The 18,112-nt window shown below is 41.9% G+C and overlaps 1 protein-coding gene across 1 annotated transcript in view; it reads left to right on the top strand.

The window, feature by feature from the left end:
* The window catches only part of TBPL1 (TATA-box binding protein like 1), a 36,818-nt gene continuing 31,210 nt past the window's right edge, over nt 12,505-18,112 (top strand). Inside the window, exon 1 of the mRNA XM_003121192.5 lies at nt 12,505-12,796. The gene's annotated coding sequence lies outside the window, so the exon portion shown is untranslated. The remainder of the gene's footprint in view (nt 12,797-18,112) is intronic.

The following is an 18,112-nucleotide window of genomic DNA, read 5'->3' as shown; positions in this document are numbered from 1 at the left end:
TTTCTTTGGGCCGCTCCTGCGGCACATGGAGGTTCCCAGGCTAGGGGTCGAATCGGAGCTGTAGTCACCAGCCTACGCCAGAGCCACAGCAACGCGGGATCCGAGCCGCGTCTGCGACCTACACCACAGCTCACGGCAACGCCAGATCGTTAACCCACTGAGCAAGGGCAGGGACCGAACCCGCAACGTCATGGTTCCCAGTCGGATTCGTTAACCACTGCGCCATGACAGGAACTCCCAAAAATGGATTCTTAAATCAACTTCTTAGGTATCTAAATCCCAAGATTTCTCTAGATACCACCACCACCACCACCACCACCATCAATAAATTCCAGGGGAACAAAGACATTTCTTTGGACTAGCTTTAGGATAAATCTTGCCTATGTTATCTCCCTGATGCAGGATAACACACTCTGCACTATGTTACATAGTAAGCAGTTCATAAGTACATGCTACCCTTCTTTTTATTTTAACAAACCTGAGGGAACCGAAGTTTAAGAATACAGAGTAAGGAGTTCCCACTGGGGCTCAGTGGTAACAAACCCAACTAGTATCCACGAGGACACGGGTTTGATCCCTGGCCTTGCTCAGTGGGTTAAGGATCTGGGCTCGCCATGAGCTGTAGTGTAGGTCACAGACACGGCTCAGATCCCGAGTTACTGCGGCTGTGGTAGGCCAGCAGCTGTAGCTCCGATTTGACCCCTAGCCTGGGCTCCTCCACAGACCCTGCGTGTGGCCCTAAAAAGACAAAAAATAAAAATAAAAATAAATACACAGTAAGTAATGGATCTAAAAATGTGAACCTGGGACCATGTGACTAAAAATTGCTGCTTTGTCCACCAACTCAGCCTGACTTTCTCACCAAGAGACTAATTTTTTAATGATGTGCTGAGAAATTCCATAGTCTAGGCAAAAACTAAGGTCCTACCTTTGAGAAATCCTGCTGGCAAGAATGTGTAACTTTTGAGAATGACATCTTTTCTGTAGAGTCTAGTTGTACACACATCTCTGCTGCTAGGAGATTCTATCAGCCTAGCATTTATGGAGCACTGAGTGAGGGCTAGGCATTGCACCATGGGCTGTGTATGCTTTTTCCGGGGTAATCTTTGCTGCTGCCCAGTGGGGAAGTACTACTAGGCCCATTTTTCAGATAAGAAAACTGAAGATTGGAGAAGTTGTAATATATTGACCAAGTTATCACAAAAGTGGTGGCACTGGAATTTGAAACCAAAACAAGTCTGACTTTAGAACTCAAGTTCATGACAGTGAGACCAGGGCCCATCTAGTTTCCCTGTGTTCTACACTTTATTTCAAAAATTCTAGATTTCTAAGTTTTAAAAATACAAAATAGGCTTTTTTTTTATTAAAGTATAGTTGATTTACAATGTTGTGCCAATTGCTGCTGTACAGCAAAGTGCTGTGCCAACTTCTGCTGTACAAACATATACATACATTCTTTTTCCCATATTATTTTCCGTCATGTTCTATCCCAAGAGACGGGATATAGTTCCCTGTGCTATAGAGTAGGACCTCATTGCTTATCCATTCTAAATGTAATAGTTTGTACATACTAACCCCAAACTCCCCATCCATCCTACTCCCTCCTCCTCTCCCTTTGGCAACCACAGTCTATTCTCCGTGTCTGTGAGTCTGTTTCTGTTTTGTAGATAGGTTCATTTATGCCAGATTCTAGATCTGTGCCTTTTGTGTCGGATTTTAGATCACATATAAGTGATAAAATAGGCTTACTATATATTTTTTGGTTGCTTACAATGAATAAAAGAGATTGCTCCTTTGAGATTGTTAGGCTTCTTTAGGAATGTTCCTACAGGGGGGACAGCCCATTTCTAACCCTGTTAGATTAACAAGGGAAGAGTTTCTGATATGGTGCCCCTTGCCCATTTTCATCAATTCCGTGGGGTAGGGCAGAGCCATGCGTACCTGACATGAGTAATTTGCAATTGCCTAGGATGAAGATATCAGCTGATAGAGCAAATATTATTGTAAAGCTTATTTGTCACTGCCTTTCTTCTCACCCTGCACCTGCCTGTTAGGAGCCTCCCCGCCCCAGAGGGGGCCTCTGTGCAACTCAAGCAGTGATTCCCCTTGGGTACTACTTTATTTTTAGCCAAAAATGGATCTCAGTGCACATTTCTGTGACACTGAAACTAGAGCAGAACATAAGTAACCACTGACAGCAAATCTAAAAATTTGCTTCCCTCTGCTTCACTAAATTGTGTTTAAATTATCTCATTTATTTAAGGTCTATCACGCCAAAAGCATCTTATTGTGAAAACAAGTGGGAACAAAGAGAATTTTAATAATGTAATATCTTATTTTACTTAACTTGGTTTTATAAAATAAAATCGTGCATATCTAGAACCATTTTTTTTTTAAATACAAAAATACAAATTTCTAAGGGCCTTCTATAGACCTCTCAATCTGTGGACATGCATCAGTTATAACATCTTCCTGGGACTTTAGCTAGCTCCATGGCTAGGTCTAAAGTTTGTAATTACTAAACAGTGGTGATTACTGTTATAATTCATGGACATTCACCTTGCTTAATTTCCCCAATTCTCACACTTCCCTGTACAAACCCCTCCTTTCTGTTCAAGTATCACACCACACGGTGGCAGCCTTGTTTCTTGTTTCTTCTGTATTTTCATGGCAGAGATCCTCATTGTAACCAAATGAGTGGTGGGTTTGGGAAGAAACCAACAGATTCAGAACCATATTTCTGAAGGAAATTAGTAGGAAAAAAAGGTGTGGGCCTTTGTTTCCATATTTATGAAAAGCTGCAAGCTTGGATTTATGATTCCAAAGCTGACTGGACACAACACTTGAATTGCAAGAAGATGACGATGGGACAAAGCCTTGAGGAGCAAGTTTAATGAGCACGGGCAAAGTGCAAGGAAGGACAGAAAGCTAGAGATGAGGCGTTCCCAGCATTTTCCAAACGGAAGGTAGGAAAACAAGCTCTTGGGCAGAAGGAATTAAGGAAGATTGTAATGAAAGTTATAAATGAGCTAGAAAACACTGGTTATAAGGGTTTAATTTCCATACCCCAGAAAATGTGCTAAAATCAATCCTGTATAAAACTACCATCTCGGAGGAAAACCAGGAAAAATCAGTTCCTAGTGAAACTAACTCTAACTGCTGCTTCTAGGAGAAATACAAAAACACTCCAATCCAATTAAGGCATAGTTTCAGGCGGAAAACCAAGCCCTGGTCAGTAATATTCTAACTCCTCTGATGAAAAAAATAAGTTAATAGAAAGATAGCAGTCTGCATGGCATCTAAAAATGGGGAGACAGAAAAGAATTTAAAGCATCTTCTGCAGCATTGTTTAGGAAAGAAAGTCTTGATCATATTACATATATATATATTTGGCCCATTTGAGGTGAATGTATTTTTTTCAGCTTTCTTGGAGTTTCTTCTTTTATTTCTCTAACTTGATACTTCCCTTATGAATTTTCAGGCTTTCTTCTTTAAAATAAGAGGCTTTTCAATTGTGTTAGTTAAAACTTCTATAGCTCTATTAATTTTTTTCTGCTTCACCTATCAATAATTCAGAGAGATTCATTGGCATATATGCTCTAAGTTTGCCAATTTCTCATCATATATCTATTCATTTTATTTTTCGTTTTGCCAATATTAAAATGGCTACTAGATTTTAATGGTTTGTGTTTTTTCTGGATTTTATTTTATTTATTTATTTATTTATTTATTTATTTATTTATTTGGATCCTTTAACTCACTGTGCTGGGCAGGGGATCTAACCTGCATCCTGGTGCTGCAGCGATGCCACTGATCTTGGTGCACCACAGTGGGAACTTCCATTTAGATCATTACTTAGTGACAAAAATTAATGCCACATGACTTAAAGATCTCCACTGTCTCTGATTTTAGCCCTTTGGAGGAGTTCTTATCTGTCAAATGCATAGGTTTCAAAGATCCTCAGTTCTGTTGGGTTTAATCATCAATTCTCTATCTCTATAGTTTATTTCAACTATGTAATCTTTTGTGTGTGTGTGTGTGCGTGGTTTTTTGCAGGTGAGGCATATGGAAGTTCCCAGGCTAGGGGTCTAATCGGAGCTACAGCTGCTGGCCTACGCCACAGCCACCGCAACATGGGATCCAAATGGAGTCTGCGACCTACACCATAGCTCACAGCAATGCTGTATTCTCAACCCACTGAGTGAGGCCAGGGATTGAACCCACATCTTCACCGATATTAGTCAGGCTCGTTTCCGCTGAGCCACAATGGCAATTCCTCAACTATGTAATCTTTTGTTCTCCACAAGTAATACACGACTACACTTCTCAGTAGAAATTCAGACAGCACGAACATATACACAAAGTGAAGTTTCCTTTAATCCCCCACCTCCTGCCATCCCGCCCCTTCTCAGAATTAACAGTATAGTGTGCCTCTCCTTTATAGGGTTCAGAAGTTCTCCACTGCTCTAGTTTTCTGGCATTCTAGACTCCTTTTTTGTTCTCTGAATTCATTTTTATTTATATTTCTTCTGTTAATTTAATTGAATTCTGAAAGACTAAGGAGGCAAATAGGTCTTTTTAGGCCTCTTTCATGAAACAAAATTTACTTGGTCACTTGATAATTCAATTCACAAATAAGATAAATAATGACATTACTTGAAATATATAAAACAGAAAATTATTTTGAAAACATCTCTTGCCCTCTAGTGGTGGGAAAGCTGTCTGCTCGAAATTTTATCATTTTATTTAGCAATTCAGACAATTTGGGGGAGCAAAGTGGAGGCTGCTGAAAAAAGAGTGTCCTTAGACTTGTAATGTTTAAAAGAGGAGTTAAGGTTGCTTAACATTAGATATTGTTGAGTTGTTAAATAAGATTGCTAGAAAACTACTACTATCATAAAGAGTACAAAATAAATTGTATAAATTCTCATCTAGTAGAAGGCAAAAATTAGATAATTAATGGATATAAAGAAAGTCAAGGGGAAAAAAAACCCATAGAAATAGTGAACAAAAGAGAGCATAAAGTAAGGTAGTGGAAACAAGTTCTAGATTTCCAGGAAACATAATACATGTAAATGGAAAAAGCTCATATGCCAAAAAACGCAGACAATATATAACTGATTAAAAAATTCAACTATACATATATGTATGTACATACACACATATTCCCCCCCTCCCCGGTCTTGGAATGCCATATGCTATAGGGTGGCCAAACAATTTTTTTTACTTTTAAAAATATGAACATATATATTTTTTTTTCAAGTGGATAGCCAACTGTCTCAACACCATTTATTGACAGTTTATCCTTTTCCAACAGATTTGAAATGTCACCTTTAGGTTTCCTTAAATACATGGATCTGTATTTTATATTCTTTTTCCACTCATATTTTTGTCCATTCCTGCTCAATCATATACTATATGAGCCCAGTATAATTACTGATACTTTTTTTTGGCCACACCTGTGGCATATGGTAAGTCCCAGGCCAGGGATCGAATCCAAGCTGTAGCTCTGGCAATGCCTGATCCTTAACCTTCTGTGCAGAGCTGGAGGTTAAACCTGTAACTGCAGAGCTGCAGGCCACTGCAGAGATGATGCTGGATCCTTAATCCCTGTGCTACAGCAGAAACTCCAATTATTGTTGCTTGTTAATGTGTTTTTATATCTGGCAGTCTAACATTCTTGTTTTTTGGAAAAATTGGCTGTTTTTTTCTTTTCCAGATGAAATTCAGAGTCCTTAATTTCATCAAAAAATGATCACTGCCTATTGATTGGGATAACATTAATTTTATAGATACATTTGAGGAGAATTGACTTCTTTATATCACTAAGCTTTCTAGCCAAGCTCTTTCTTCTCTTTTCTCTCCATCTTCTGTCTCCAAGTCAGCTTTATCTCCTAGTGATTATCCTTCTCTGCCTGTACAAGCGGGATACGTTAGCCTGCTGCCCTCAGTTCACGCCCTCCCAGTTTCATCACCAAGAAAGGAAATTGTGGAGTTCCCCTGTGTCACAGCAGGGTAAGGGTCCAGAATTTTCACTCAGCTCTCTGCTGTGGCACTGGTTCAATACCTGGCCTCGGAACTTCCACATACTATGGGCACAGCCAAAAAAAAAAAAAAAAGTGAAAGAAAAGAAGTGGTCTAAGACACAGAGACACACAGAGGAGAGGACGATGTGAAGATGGAGGCAGAGACTGGAATATGTCATAACCCAAAGAATGCCAAGGATTACCAGGCGGCCAGCCACCAGAAATTGTGAGAAAGACACGGAACCTCAGAACCTCCCAAAGAAACCAACGCTGCCAATTACTTGATTTCAAAATTCTGTCTCCCAGAACTGCGGGAGAATGAACTTCTGTTGCTTTAAGCCACCAAGGTTGTGATACTTTGTTACAGCAGCCCTAGAAAACTAATACAGCTTCTCACTGGGAACTATGTCTAGTCACTTATAACGGAGCATGATAATGTGAGAAAAAAGAATGTATACATGTATGTATAACTGGGTCACCACGCTGCACAGTAGGAAAAAAAATAAGGTATTGAAGAAATAAAAATAAAATAAAATAGTAAAAAAGAAAAGAAAACTAATACCCTTCTGAAAACATGAATACAAAAATGGAAAGAAGTGAAAGGAAGAAAATGATTCGTGAACACAAACACATGGATCTAACATACTAATAGGTAATACACAAAAATACTGTAGTCTTTATTTCGTATGGTTCAGAAGACCGTAATGAGTATCTCTGACTTTCATTTCCCTTACCCACTCTGCATTTCCCCTGCCCTCAGCCAGAACCTCGGCCTGTTGGGAAGCTTTGCTTGGTGAAATGACCAAGATCTTCATTTCCAAAGGTTCGAAGTCTTCAGAACCCTACTTTTTATTCTTGGTTGCTTTAATTTTTCAATAAACTTAATATTAGACCTGGAAGTACTAAGAGGATGCCCAGGGAATCTCCTGGGTTCCAGACTGTCTTCCTTGCCTCCACTGTGAATAAGCCAATTTCCCCATTGGTACTTAGGATCGATCACTCCAGCCAGAAGAGTAACCATTTCTTTGCTTTTGGTTTCAGTGCTATAAGGAACCCTGACTGCCCAGTTGGTAGCCTTATCTTCCAGGAACCATTGCATCTCCTGAAGGAAGCATTCTCCCCTTGGGGACTAAGACCCTACACTAGCAGCAGTCAAAGTTTTTAAGTAAAGGAAGAAAAATCCTGAAAGTGGATTGTTAGGGGAAATTGTGAAAAGAGATACTCCCACTGCCATACTTTGACTCAAATGTATTCTGACTGTGGAAGAGAAAGTACCACATAATGGGTTCTGATTCAAAACATATCCTGTAAAACAGAAACCCATTTTTCCAGAGTGTTGCTTCCCAAATGGACCAGAACTGGCTCTTCAGTAAGTCATTTCACTGTTCAGTTAAGCCAGCTGCTTCCAGGTGATGATGTATGTGGGAGATCAGTTAATTCTATAGATATGGACCCACTGGTACACTTCCTGTGCTGTGAAATGAACAGTCGGCTCAGATGCAGTGTTGTGTGTAATGCACTGGTGGTAGATAAACCATTTTGTGAGTTCGCAGATAGTGGTGTTGGCAGAAACATCATGAGCAGTCAAGGCCAATCCATTTCCAGAACATGTAATTATTACAATGAGGATGAATCTTTGCTCCCTCAGTGATGGAAGAGGTCCAATGTAATCAACCTGCCAGATGGTTCGTTCATCACCCTGGGGACTGGAGCCATATCAGGGACTCAATGTTGTTTTCTGCTCTTGACAAATTAGGCGCTTAGCCATAGCATCAGCAAGGTGAGCCTTAGTATGAGAAAATCCAGGTTGTTGAGCACATGCCTAGCCTGCCTCCCTACCACCCTGACCACTTTGTTCATGTGCCCAATGAGCAAGCAGTGGGGTGGCTGGGCAAAGAGGCTTGCTGACATCCACAGAGTGTGCTATTTTGTCCTTCTGACTATTAAAAGTCTCTCTACAGTGTGTACCTTCAGTGTGCATTCAAATAGGACAAAAATATCTTATCCTATTAATATCTTCAGAGTCAGTGCCCATTCTGAGTAACATATCCCCACACTTCCTTGTCACCAAAATTCCAATTCCATTCCATCGAGAAAAACCATCAGCAACTTCCCATTCCGGTCATCCCTCACTCCAGACATGGCAACAAATACACTGTTTGAATTATGTCTGCTTAGATTTTCCCTCACCACTGTTCTTCAGACACCTGAGTAAGGCTGGGGAAGCTGCCTGTGCCACAGGAGGTGGATCCTAGAAAAGCCTTCCATGCCTCAGGTGCGCATCAGGGAAGAACACTGTAACCAGGAAGCAAAACCTTTTCCTCTTTCAATGTCACTCCAGCACTTTTTCTAATGACAAACCTTAGCACTGTAATAGTTCACAAAAGACTATTCCAAGGGTCAAGAGTCACCTTCATAGAAGAGGCAAAAAGAGTGAATTTGCAACGAAGAGCCATAACTCAATTACAGTACAGATACTATATAGTTGCCCTCGCTTAGCTCAGAAACCCCCTGCTCTATTGATCACTGCGGCTCTTGCACCTCCCATTGGGACCCACATTAGATTGGAGGTAAGTAAAGAGTAGAAGTAGTTTCTCCACATGGGAAGCAAGAGTACTCTTCCCAAAGAAGAAAGGAGTTCCAGGTGGACAAAACAACAAATGTTCCCTTCACATCAGCTTTGGCTATTCAGTGCATGCATGCGCCCCCGCCCCCCCCCACAACGCACAATTTTCTCCGTATCTATAGTTTCTGTTAACATAAAGCAATGATCCCATATGCAATTGAAAATGTACTCAATCCGTACCCAGATGAAAATTCAAAATCATATCCCACCCAAATTCTATGTCTTTTATATAGTCAGTCTCGATCAAGTCCAGATGTAGCTAAGTGATGAATAACAAATTTTCCCCCAATGCACAAATACACAGTAAAGGAGTGGGGGATGGGATAACCAAAATGATGAGAAACGGCAAAAAGGAGACGCCAAATGCATGTAACCACACCATGTCAGCCAAGAGTAATAAGGGTAAGTAAGAAGGACCTCGCTTCTCCAGCAGAGAACTGAGATTTTTGGTCCGCCAATAAAGTGCCAAGATTTCCTTTGTCTCTTATCCTTAAAGACCCTGCCTTAGAGGAGTAGTAAGAAGGAATCTCCTGGGACTGGCTCAGCAATCAAATTCATCTTTCTACAGATATGAAGACCAGGACATCATCTTTGAGACGGACACCAGTGGATGCCTTTTGCCAGGCTGAGGACTTTCTGGCAATACCTTAAAGCTCATTTGGATACCAATCAATGTCATTTGGGGGAAACCCATTAGCTTGTTATCAGAAATCTCACTGAGACATAAGCTTTGAATACAGACTTTGCCCTTCCTGCTTCTATCTCTTGGAAACTGGCCTGGCAACTTTATCACTCTCCCTAGATCTTAGCTCACTATCTTTGTCCTATATAGACTCTATCTGAGGACAGAGGGAGGGAACAGCTGGGGTCATAAAGCCAGGTCATAGAATCAGACTCTCTCCTTTGAGCTGCATACAACTCACCTGCCATAATGGGAGGAATTACTTTTTCAATTCGTAAGAGTGCACAGCAGGAGATATTTGAGAAGAATCCTGGGAACTGAGAATCCCTGACTCTACTGCTCTATTGGGAGACTGCATTCCTAGTTAGTGTTAACTTTACCTGGGGCAGGTGGTTTTCTCAATTGGCAGAGTAGATATTATCTGATCCCTACCAGTATAGGGATAACAAACCACTGGCAGAAAGCACTCCTCGTAGTGATGCTGTTTAAGTACCGCCCCGCTGCCTGTCTCTTCAGAAGGGCCATGCCGAACCACAGTTTGTCTCTCTCAAAGCCCCAAGCGAAGCAAGCAGTAGTCAACTGCTTGATTTTTCCAATAGCCTAGTTTTTTTAACCAAGTTCATAAAGCTTGAGCCTCAGTGGGCATAACCTTAGTGAAGGACCAATTTTTTTTTTATTTTAGTTACCAAGCCAACACAGACAAATGCTTTCATAAATCAAAACTGCATGCTTAGATGTCACAGTAATGTCACAGTACTGCAAATTTCAAAATGTTCCTTTTGATTTATCTACCTATTTCATTGCTTATCAGTACAGCTTACACACTGGCTTTGGTCTGTACATCATATTTTAAGTAGTACTGATCTGATAAAGCTCACTATTTTCCCAACCTAAGTATCAATTTCTATATTAATCAAAAGTCTTGGTTCAGAACATACACTGTATATTCTAACCTTACCTCACACCCGAATAATATCATATCCTTACCTGGATCTTGAATAATGGAGCACATTAGAAGGCCTGTGAAGCCCATGGGCTTTACCTCATTGTCTTACTTCTTTCACCTCGAAATGAATTCCTTCGTCAGAGGAACAGTGTTTGAGCTAATGGGACAGTATACAAACATTCAATAAGCCTATGGAGAATCACGCCTGCAGTAAAATCAAACCCAGGTCCAGAATGGGGAAAGATAGTAATGAGACAAACTATTGACTGATCTGTGACAAATGGGGAGTCCAAAGTAACTGACATGCTTGATACCAGGCCTCCTGCAGGAGGGGCTTCACAAAGACCTTAGTCATCATTGAGCAAAAGTGACTTTTCACTAGTGGCAGTAAGCATTGGAACAGAGTCTTCCCCCTGCCATTTCCTTGGTAAGTCAGACCATGTCACTCTACAGCTGAAAACTCTACATTTTCCCTAGCACTTGAAAGAAAATCCAAACTCCCTTCTACACGGTTCAATGCCTTCGTTTCTCTCCAACCTCATCTCACGTCCTCTTGCCCTTGTTCTGATAGTGATGCCCCATTCACGCTTGTATTCCAGCACAGCAAACTCAGCCTAGCCTGTTCCCTCTGCTTGGAACACTATGTGCATCCCTTCTACTCCCATCCCTCTCAGCTAACACGTGAAATGTTACTCCTGAAAGTGATCGGCCCCTACCACACTGACATTACTTTCTAACCCAGTCTCTTGTTCATTTTCTTCATTACACCTAATAAAGGCTACAATAATTTAATATTAATTAGTACAGAAATTGAAAGAAAATGGAAATTCCGTAACTCTACAGTGCTTTTAAAAGCTCAGATATTTACTGAACACTGAGTGGGAAGCAAAAGAGCTAAAGTTATCCTTGAAGATCATATAAGTAGACCTTAGGTAGATCTTTTGGTTAAGTGAAATAACAAATTGTTGTCTACTCCCAAATCCCCCAGAAATCGACCCAGGTCTTCTCTTTCAAAAGGGCTGTGGTGTTACCATTTTTCACGCTCAATTCAGATTCACACCAAACAGAGACCAGGTACACCTGAGCCCGCTTCACGGCCTTTTATAAAATCAGAACTGCCCATTAGTCTCATCTAGGGCCAGAGGCTTCTTCTGACTGCAGGCCAGCTATGGAGCATAGGCCTGCGCCGGCCTAGGAAGGCAGCTGCGGGGGCTCGGGGTTCCAAGCTGCCTGGAGCTCCGGGGGCCGTTACTTCGGTCTCGCTCCCGCAGGCAGTGCCTTTCAAGTCACCCCCCGAAGGGCCCCGAGGGCCCCAGCTTGGCGGTTCAAACTAGCGACTGCACGCCCCTCGGGGTTCGCCCGGATCATTCCAAGGCTACTTCGGCGCAGAGCCGAGAAGGGTCTCACTCCCAGGCGGCCAGCTTCCTCGTGAGCCGAGCCGCCGCGACTCCTGCGCAGCATCTCAGTCCCAGCCTGCAGCTGCCCTCTGCCACCTCCCATCCTTCTTGGATCCGGCTACGGGTAAAAGCCTCTGAAGTGCCTCCCCGCTCCCAAGGCAGAGTCTTGACTGCAAAGCCCGAGTAAGGAATATCATAGGGACAGGCGACAGAAGTGTGACCTAAACTCCCTGCGTTATCTATCTATCTATATCCATCCATTCTATCAGTCCATCCGTATATCCACCCTTTCACATCCCAACGCTAAGATTATAATTCCGTAATGAGAGCGTGATCGCGGTGCCGGAAACGCGTTTAACTGAAAAAGCTAAGTAGGACCCTTTTCAGATAAGACAGTATCTTTGCTAGAAATAATAAGACAGATTTAGTTGCTAAGGTCTAGCTTCGCTAACAATGTTGAACGGTGGACCTTTTCTAGAAATTGAATGAGCTAACGAGAAAGTTCTAAGGTTTTGGCCAAAAAAAAAAAAATCGTTCATATTACACTGTACGCCAGAAATCACGTACTCATGTTTACCTACCAGCTAAAAATGTACAAGGGATACATAGTTCTTCGGAAATCTTTTAAGCAGTTCTCAAGCAAAAAAAGAAAAAGTCTAGCCTAATCACACCTTCCCCCTCATTACCCTACTTCGCCAAGCTCGTAGGCAGGCGGAGTCAGATCTGGGCACCAGGAAGGAGGAAGGGAAAGTGGGGGAAGGGGCGGGGGGGAAAGTGCTGGGAGCAGTGAAAGCCGGAAGTGAGCGGCTAGCGAGGCATCTAGGGGCGCCCTGTCCGGCGGCGCTCTAGCCTCCGCGCGGTGTCTCTATGCTCCCCCGCGTCTAGTCTATTTATTGTCGCGGGGAAGCGGCGGCCGCCCCGTACCCGGAACAACAAAGCGAGAAAGACGGAGCCCGAGCCTTGGGGGCTCCTAGCAACGGGCCGGGGCGGGAGTTCCATGGAGACTGGGGAGCGCGCCCGCCTCATCATCATCCTTGTCCTCCAGCTTATCCTTCGCGTCCGCCGAAACCGGCAGCAGCGCTGCCGCCGCGTCCTCTGCCGCCGCCCGCTCTTCCCACGGTAACCCAGTCGGCGACTCTGGGCGGGGGGAGCGCGGGCGACCGGGCGGCCTGAGTGCCGGTTGCGGGGCGGGTGTGTGCGGAACCGGAGGCAGTGCTGCGGGTGGGGTGTGCGGGGGCGGATGCCTGGAGGAGAGGAGCTCAGATGCGGGAAATCAGTCTGGGGTACGAGGGAGGCTCCAGTACTTAGGAAGACAGGGTGATATTTGGGGATCTCATCAGGGATAACGGGGTGGGGGTGGGGCGTCACTGCCTAGGAGCGTTATCCAGCGGAGTAGAGGATAAGAAAAGAGGGGTTTTGTTTTTCCTCTTAAGCCACCACTGGGAAAGATAGGAGAAGGGAGATTCCCCATCTGTGGAGCCCTCACCCAGGAGCACAGAAATCGGGCAAAGATGCTAGGGGTCCGTTGCTTCCCAGAAAACTTCCAGCGGCCTCTCCCGCGGCGGGAAGGCTCCCAAATTACATCTTTGTCGGTTCCTGGTTTTGGCAATGCAACAGCCCCGTTTAATTTTATTATTATTGTTATTATTAGTGGTAGTATTAACCAAAATTAGGCTTGATGAAGAAGGATCCGGAACTGAGCAAGGTAAAATGAAGAGTAGGTAGGGCTAAGCAGGGTTGAGAGTCGGGATTTAGCGCATAATGATTGCCAGTAAGAGCCCTAAAGTAAATTTAATTGGGAATGATGGTTTTTAAACTCCTTCTGCCGCGATGTGCATCTGCGGGCGCTGCCAGTGTTCTCGTTGCAATAGGATTCAGGCTGCAGCCAATCCACATCTGTGAGCTCTCTGACTGCATCTGTCACCTGCAGTTCCAAAGCAACACTGGCAGTTAACCAGCGTGGGCTTGTGTATATAGGGTTAAGAACAGTGCTTTAAAATTGGCTCAAGGAAAGAAAAGGAAACAAGCTTGGTGTGATTTTTTGTGTGAAGAAACAATGACAGATTCCCTGGGGAAATTGAAAAAGAGAAATATGAGAAGGTTCAGCTATTCTAGCATAATCTGCAGTCTCTTTGCAAGTTTGAGAATATGGTAGTTCATTCAAATACAGAAAGGACTTTTATCAGTATGTGATTTAAAGAATTATTCACAGTTGATATGTCTGGTTAAATACTCACCAGTTTATGCTATCTCTTTCAGCCTTGCATCTCTAACTACTTAATGGTTTTTATGCTTTCCAAAACCATTCTAGGTCAGTAAATGAGGTTTTCCTGTGGCATAATGAAGTGGCCATTTATACATACTACAGTAATGCCATTTTTGTATCCAGTGGGAACAAAGCTTTCTATATAAAGTGTATATAAAGTTGAAGATTAAAGATGAACATAAAATTGATAAATCACGGGGGTTATGTCAACCATAGTTTCCGCTTGTCCCTTACCTTTTCCCCTAAGCCTGGTTTGTCTTAAACAAAAAGCTTTCATTTCCCCAGCCCCCACTTTTTGTGCTCTGCCCTCAAAATCAGTCTCAGAAACAGAAATGATGTGTTGCTTTGTGCTCTTGATTGGTTGATGCCAGAACAGAGTTTTGACTCGGGCATTTTCACAGAATTGAGGTTGAGCATCTCTTGTTAAAGGAATGTCACATATGTGCAAAAGAGTGTGGGCAGTTCCTTTAACAAAGAGTGGAAGTATAAGCATTGGGAAACTTAGAATTTCATTTTGAGCTCTTAAAAGAAAAACCTAATGGTGTCATCTTTAGGTTAATGAGTCAAGGACTTTTGCTTAATCTCTTCATGTAGCTGTACCTCTGTGAAGGTGGTGCTGGAAACGACCACACTTGAGGCTGTTGAATCCCAGGATTTTCATAGTGAATATGAGACTTAGTGAGTTCCTTACCTCTTAGGGCTGCCATCACACTCACTTCACCTAGATCTGATTTGCGGTTTCCTCTTCCCTTACCCCTTCTGTGTTTCGCCCTTTCACCTTTATTAACCATCGGATCACTTCTTTCCCTGATCTCTGCTCCAACACTCCCAACATTTTGTGTAGTCTTAATTCCTCTCCTTAACCACATCCCAATCAAAAATGACTTTTTTATGCTATTTGTATTATTTCTGTTTCTTAGGGAGTTTTCAACATAATGTCCTTGGCCTGCATATTGTTTTCATTAATGTTACTTTGTCTGTTGCATTTTATTTCTCTGTCTTCTGCGTTTTTTTTTTTTCCCTTTATTTGGAGAATGGAGTGGTCATGTCAGATGTTCTGTATTCATTCTGAATAACTGTTGGTTAAACAGTACAACAGGTAAGAGCTTTATGCCAAGAATCAAGTCTGTATTGAAATAAAACCTATACAAATATTTGAACTTTTAGAAATACAAGGTGTTTCAGAAGTCTAAGTGGTAACACTGTATTTGGAGATGCAGTGAGTTTTTTAGAGTAAGAGTACTGTAGAGCCTACTTTGTGTTTTTAATTGAACCTTAGATTTTCATACTTTGTATTCTAAAAACCTTTTCATAACATCCATCTTTTCTTATCATTTTGCATCTGACTATTTGGCTGAAGTTACATTTTGCCAAATTAGGGGGGACAGTACATATGAAATCTACAGCTGAATATTTTTGGAGTGTTCTTCCTTATCATGGATGTGGCACATTATTTAAAAATCAGCACCTATTGTATAATCTAGCTGAGTGGGTGTCAGTGCTGTTTTTATGTGATGAAGGCCTATAATTACCTGGTGATTGATTTCCTTCTGTTGCATCATATCACAGACCATGTGATCAATTATTATTGCTTGAAAAATGAAGTTTAAATCGACTTTACAGTTGATAGTGGAATGGTTCCAGACTGGCTGAAAACCTGTAGTGCTTTAAGAATTTAGCTGTATTGTGGCATTTGAATTAATAAATAAAGATTTCCTGAAATTTACACCCATGTTGTTGCACCTTTAACATGTCTGATGCCACAGCAGGTACCCAAAGCTGGATGAAAGGTGTTTCTCTTCAGGTGCTTTTTGTGCACTTGTAGATAGCAGAGAAATGACATACATGGATACCAAGACATGACAAACACAAATTTGAATTTTAAATCCTTTATTACATACTGCTTGGTGCTATAGGTGTTGGTGAGTGGATTTCATCATGCCTGTTAAATTAAAAGTTTCTTGGGGATCAGAGCTGTAAGTTGCCATCGTATCCTATGTTCATGTGTTGTGTGTGTGTGTATTTTGAAGATTAACATGTTACTGAAAGGATATATGTACATACATAATTTCTTTCACTTCAGGGACTTATCTAGTGGATGAGAGGAATCTTTAGGCATCTGATATAATTAAGAATCTAATCACTGATGCCTAAAATTAACTTTTTATACTGGCTGCAAATTCTAAGCAAAATTTCTCAAGCATGATTAGGGCTTTAAAAAAATTAATTCAAATAATAAAAACAATGATTTACTGCTTTGAGTTGATACAGTATTTGTTCTTGCCACGTGATTACAACTTTGTATAATTCAAAAGAGTAAAAGAGTGTATATGTTTTTGAGGTCTTTCCAAGCCACATAGACAGATTTGATTTCTGTATTGTGTGGCACAATCAACCTTTTATTTAGGAGAGAATTGGAGTGTGTATGTTTGTATAGTTGTGGAAAAGCAAGATTCTAGAAGAATGTCATTAGTGGAACGGAGTCAGGTCATATCAAAAATTGCCCTCATGTGGTCTTATCCTGTGATTAAAAGGTTGAAATGGCTTATTTTGTCCAGGGAAGCATGTTGCTGGGGATCCTGTTAAATGTTATTCTGGAACAGTTCAAATCAGCCTTCATGTGTGAGTCCATAATGAAACTCTTTAAAATTTCACCAAAAAAACATGCAGCACAAAACTTTGGCCGGCAACTTTCACCATGCAGTATTCATCTATCAAGAAAAAAGAATACTGAAAATCAGATTGCATGTTCATGACAATTTTCTTAGGACATGTGTGGATGACTCAGTACTGTAATTGTGTTTACCAGCATAGACTTCTGTCCGTAGACATTGGCCCATGATAAATTTTTGTCTTTTAACTCACTCCGAGCCTCAACTGCCACGCTGCAGCTGCAGCAACGCTGCCCTGGGTGGAGATCGAACTTGAGCCTCATTGACCTGAGCCACTGCAATCAAATTCTTAACCCACTGTGCACATCAGGAACTCCTCACAACATTTTAAAAGAAGTCAGAATTTGTTGTTATTAAGTAAGTGGTTCCAAAAGGCAGTTCTCATTGTGGCTCCTTGAGGATGCAGGTTTGATCCCTGGCCTCACTCAGTGGGTTAAGGAGGCATTGCCACAAGCTGCAGCATAGGCCACAGCTGCAGCTTGGATTCAACCCCTGACCTGAGAACTTCCATATGCTGCAGGTGTGACCAGAAAAAAAAAATAAATAAATGGTTCCAAAGAATCAGGCATTAACCTTCCTCCTCCTGATGAATTAGAAGTACTTTCACTGTCAGAACAATTTTGATCTAAATCAGGTATGCTTTCTTGGGATTAGAATTAGTATAGCGCTTAAGAGGGTGGGTTCTGGATACAGGCTGCCTTTGTTCAGCATGGTGACTGTTCTGCTTCTTGGGGATACGGCCTTGAGCGGGTTTTTTCTTTGCCTTTATTCCCCAGTTTCCTCAGCTGCAAAATAGGGTTAATATTTGCACCACCTCCTAAGGTTGCTCTGAGAAGGGTCAAGCACTTAAAACAATACTCTGCAGTTAGTTGAAAAAATACTGGTCTGAGGTAGTGCATTAAAGGTGAACATTAGCCCATTTCAATGCTTTGTTTGTTTCATTTGGAGGCTGTTAAAACATTGAAACTCTTTGTGATTGCTGCCTCTTGGGCTCGTCTCTGCTCTTAGGTCTTGGGAGGGGGAAGAAGCGCTTTTGTTTTAATTTTGAATTGTCACACAGGCATCTGGTTATCACTTATGACAGATGGACTCAGTAAAAAGAGACATCTCTGTTTCTTGGAAAAGGAAGGCCAACAAAGCCTGGCCCTGGCTCCATGTTGCGGCTATTGAAACACTGTTTCCCTGTGGACTGGACTGCTTGTTTAGCTGTATGGTACTTCTGAATAAAAGGAATAGACCCCAGTCATTTCATTTAGCAGAATTAGTCATTCTTTAGAAGACACTGTTTTTCACTTGTATAACCTTAGGTGATGGTAAACTTGAAACTTCTTTCGAATGTCATTGTCAAGCCATTTAACTTGAGATTTTGATTTTTTTTTTTTTTTTTTTTTTTTTTTTTTGTCTTTTTGCTATTTCTTGGGCCGCTCCCATGGCATATGGAGGTTCCCAGGCTAGGGGTCGAATCAGAGCTGTAGCCACCGGCCCACGCCAGAGCCA

This window comes from Sus scrofa, chromosome 1, assembly GCF_000003025.6.
Source record: "Sus scrofa isolate TJ Tabasco breed Duroc chromosome 1, Sscrofa11.1, whole genome shotgun sequence".
In the NCBI taxonomy this organism is placed as follows: Eukaryota; Metazoa; Chordata; class Mammalia; order Artiodactyla; family Suidae; genus Sus; species Sus scrofa.
The sequence above is the reverse complement of the archived record's forward strand: the minus strand, read 5'-3'. Positions and strand labels throughout refer to the sequence as shown.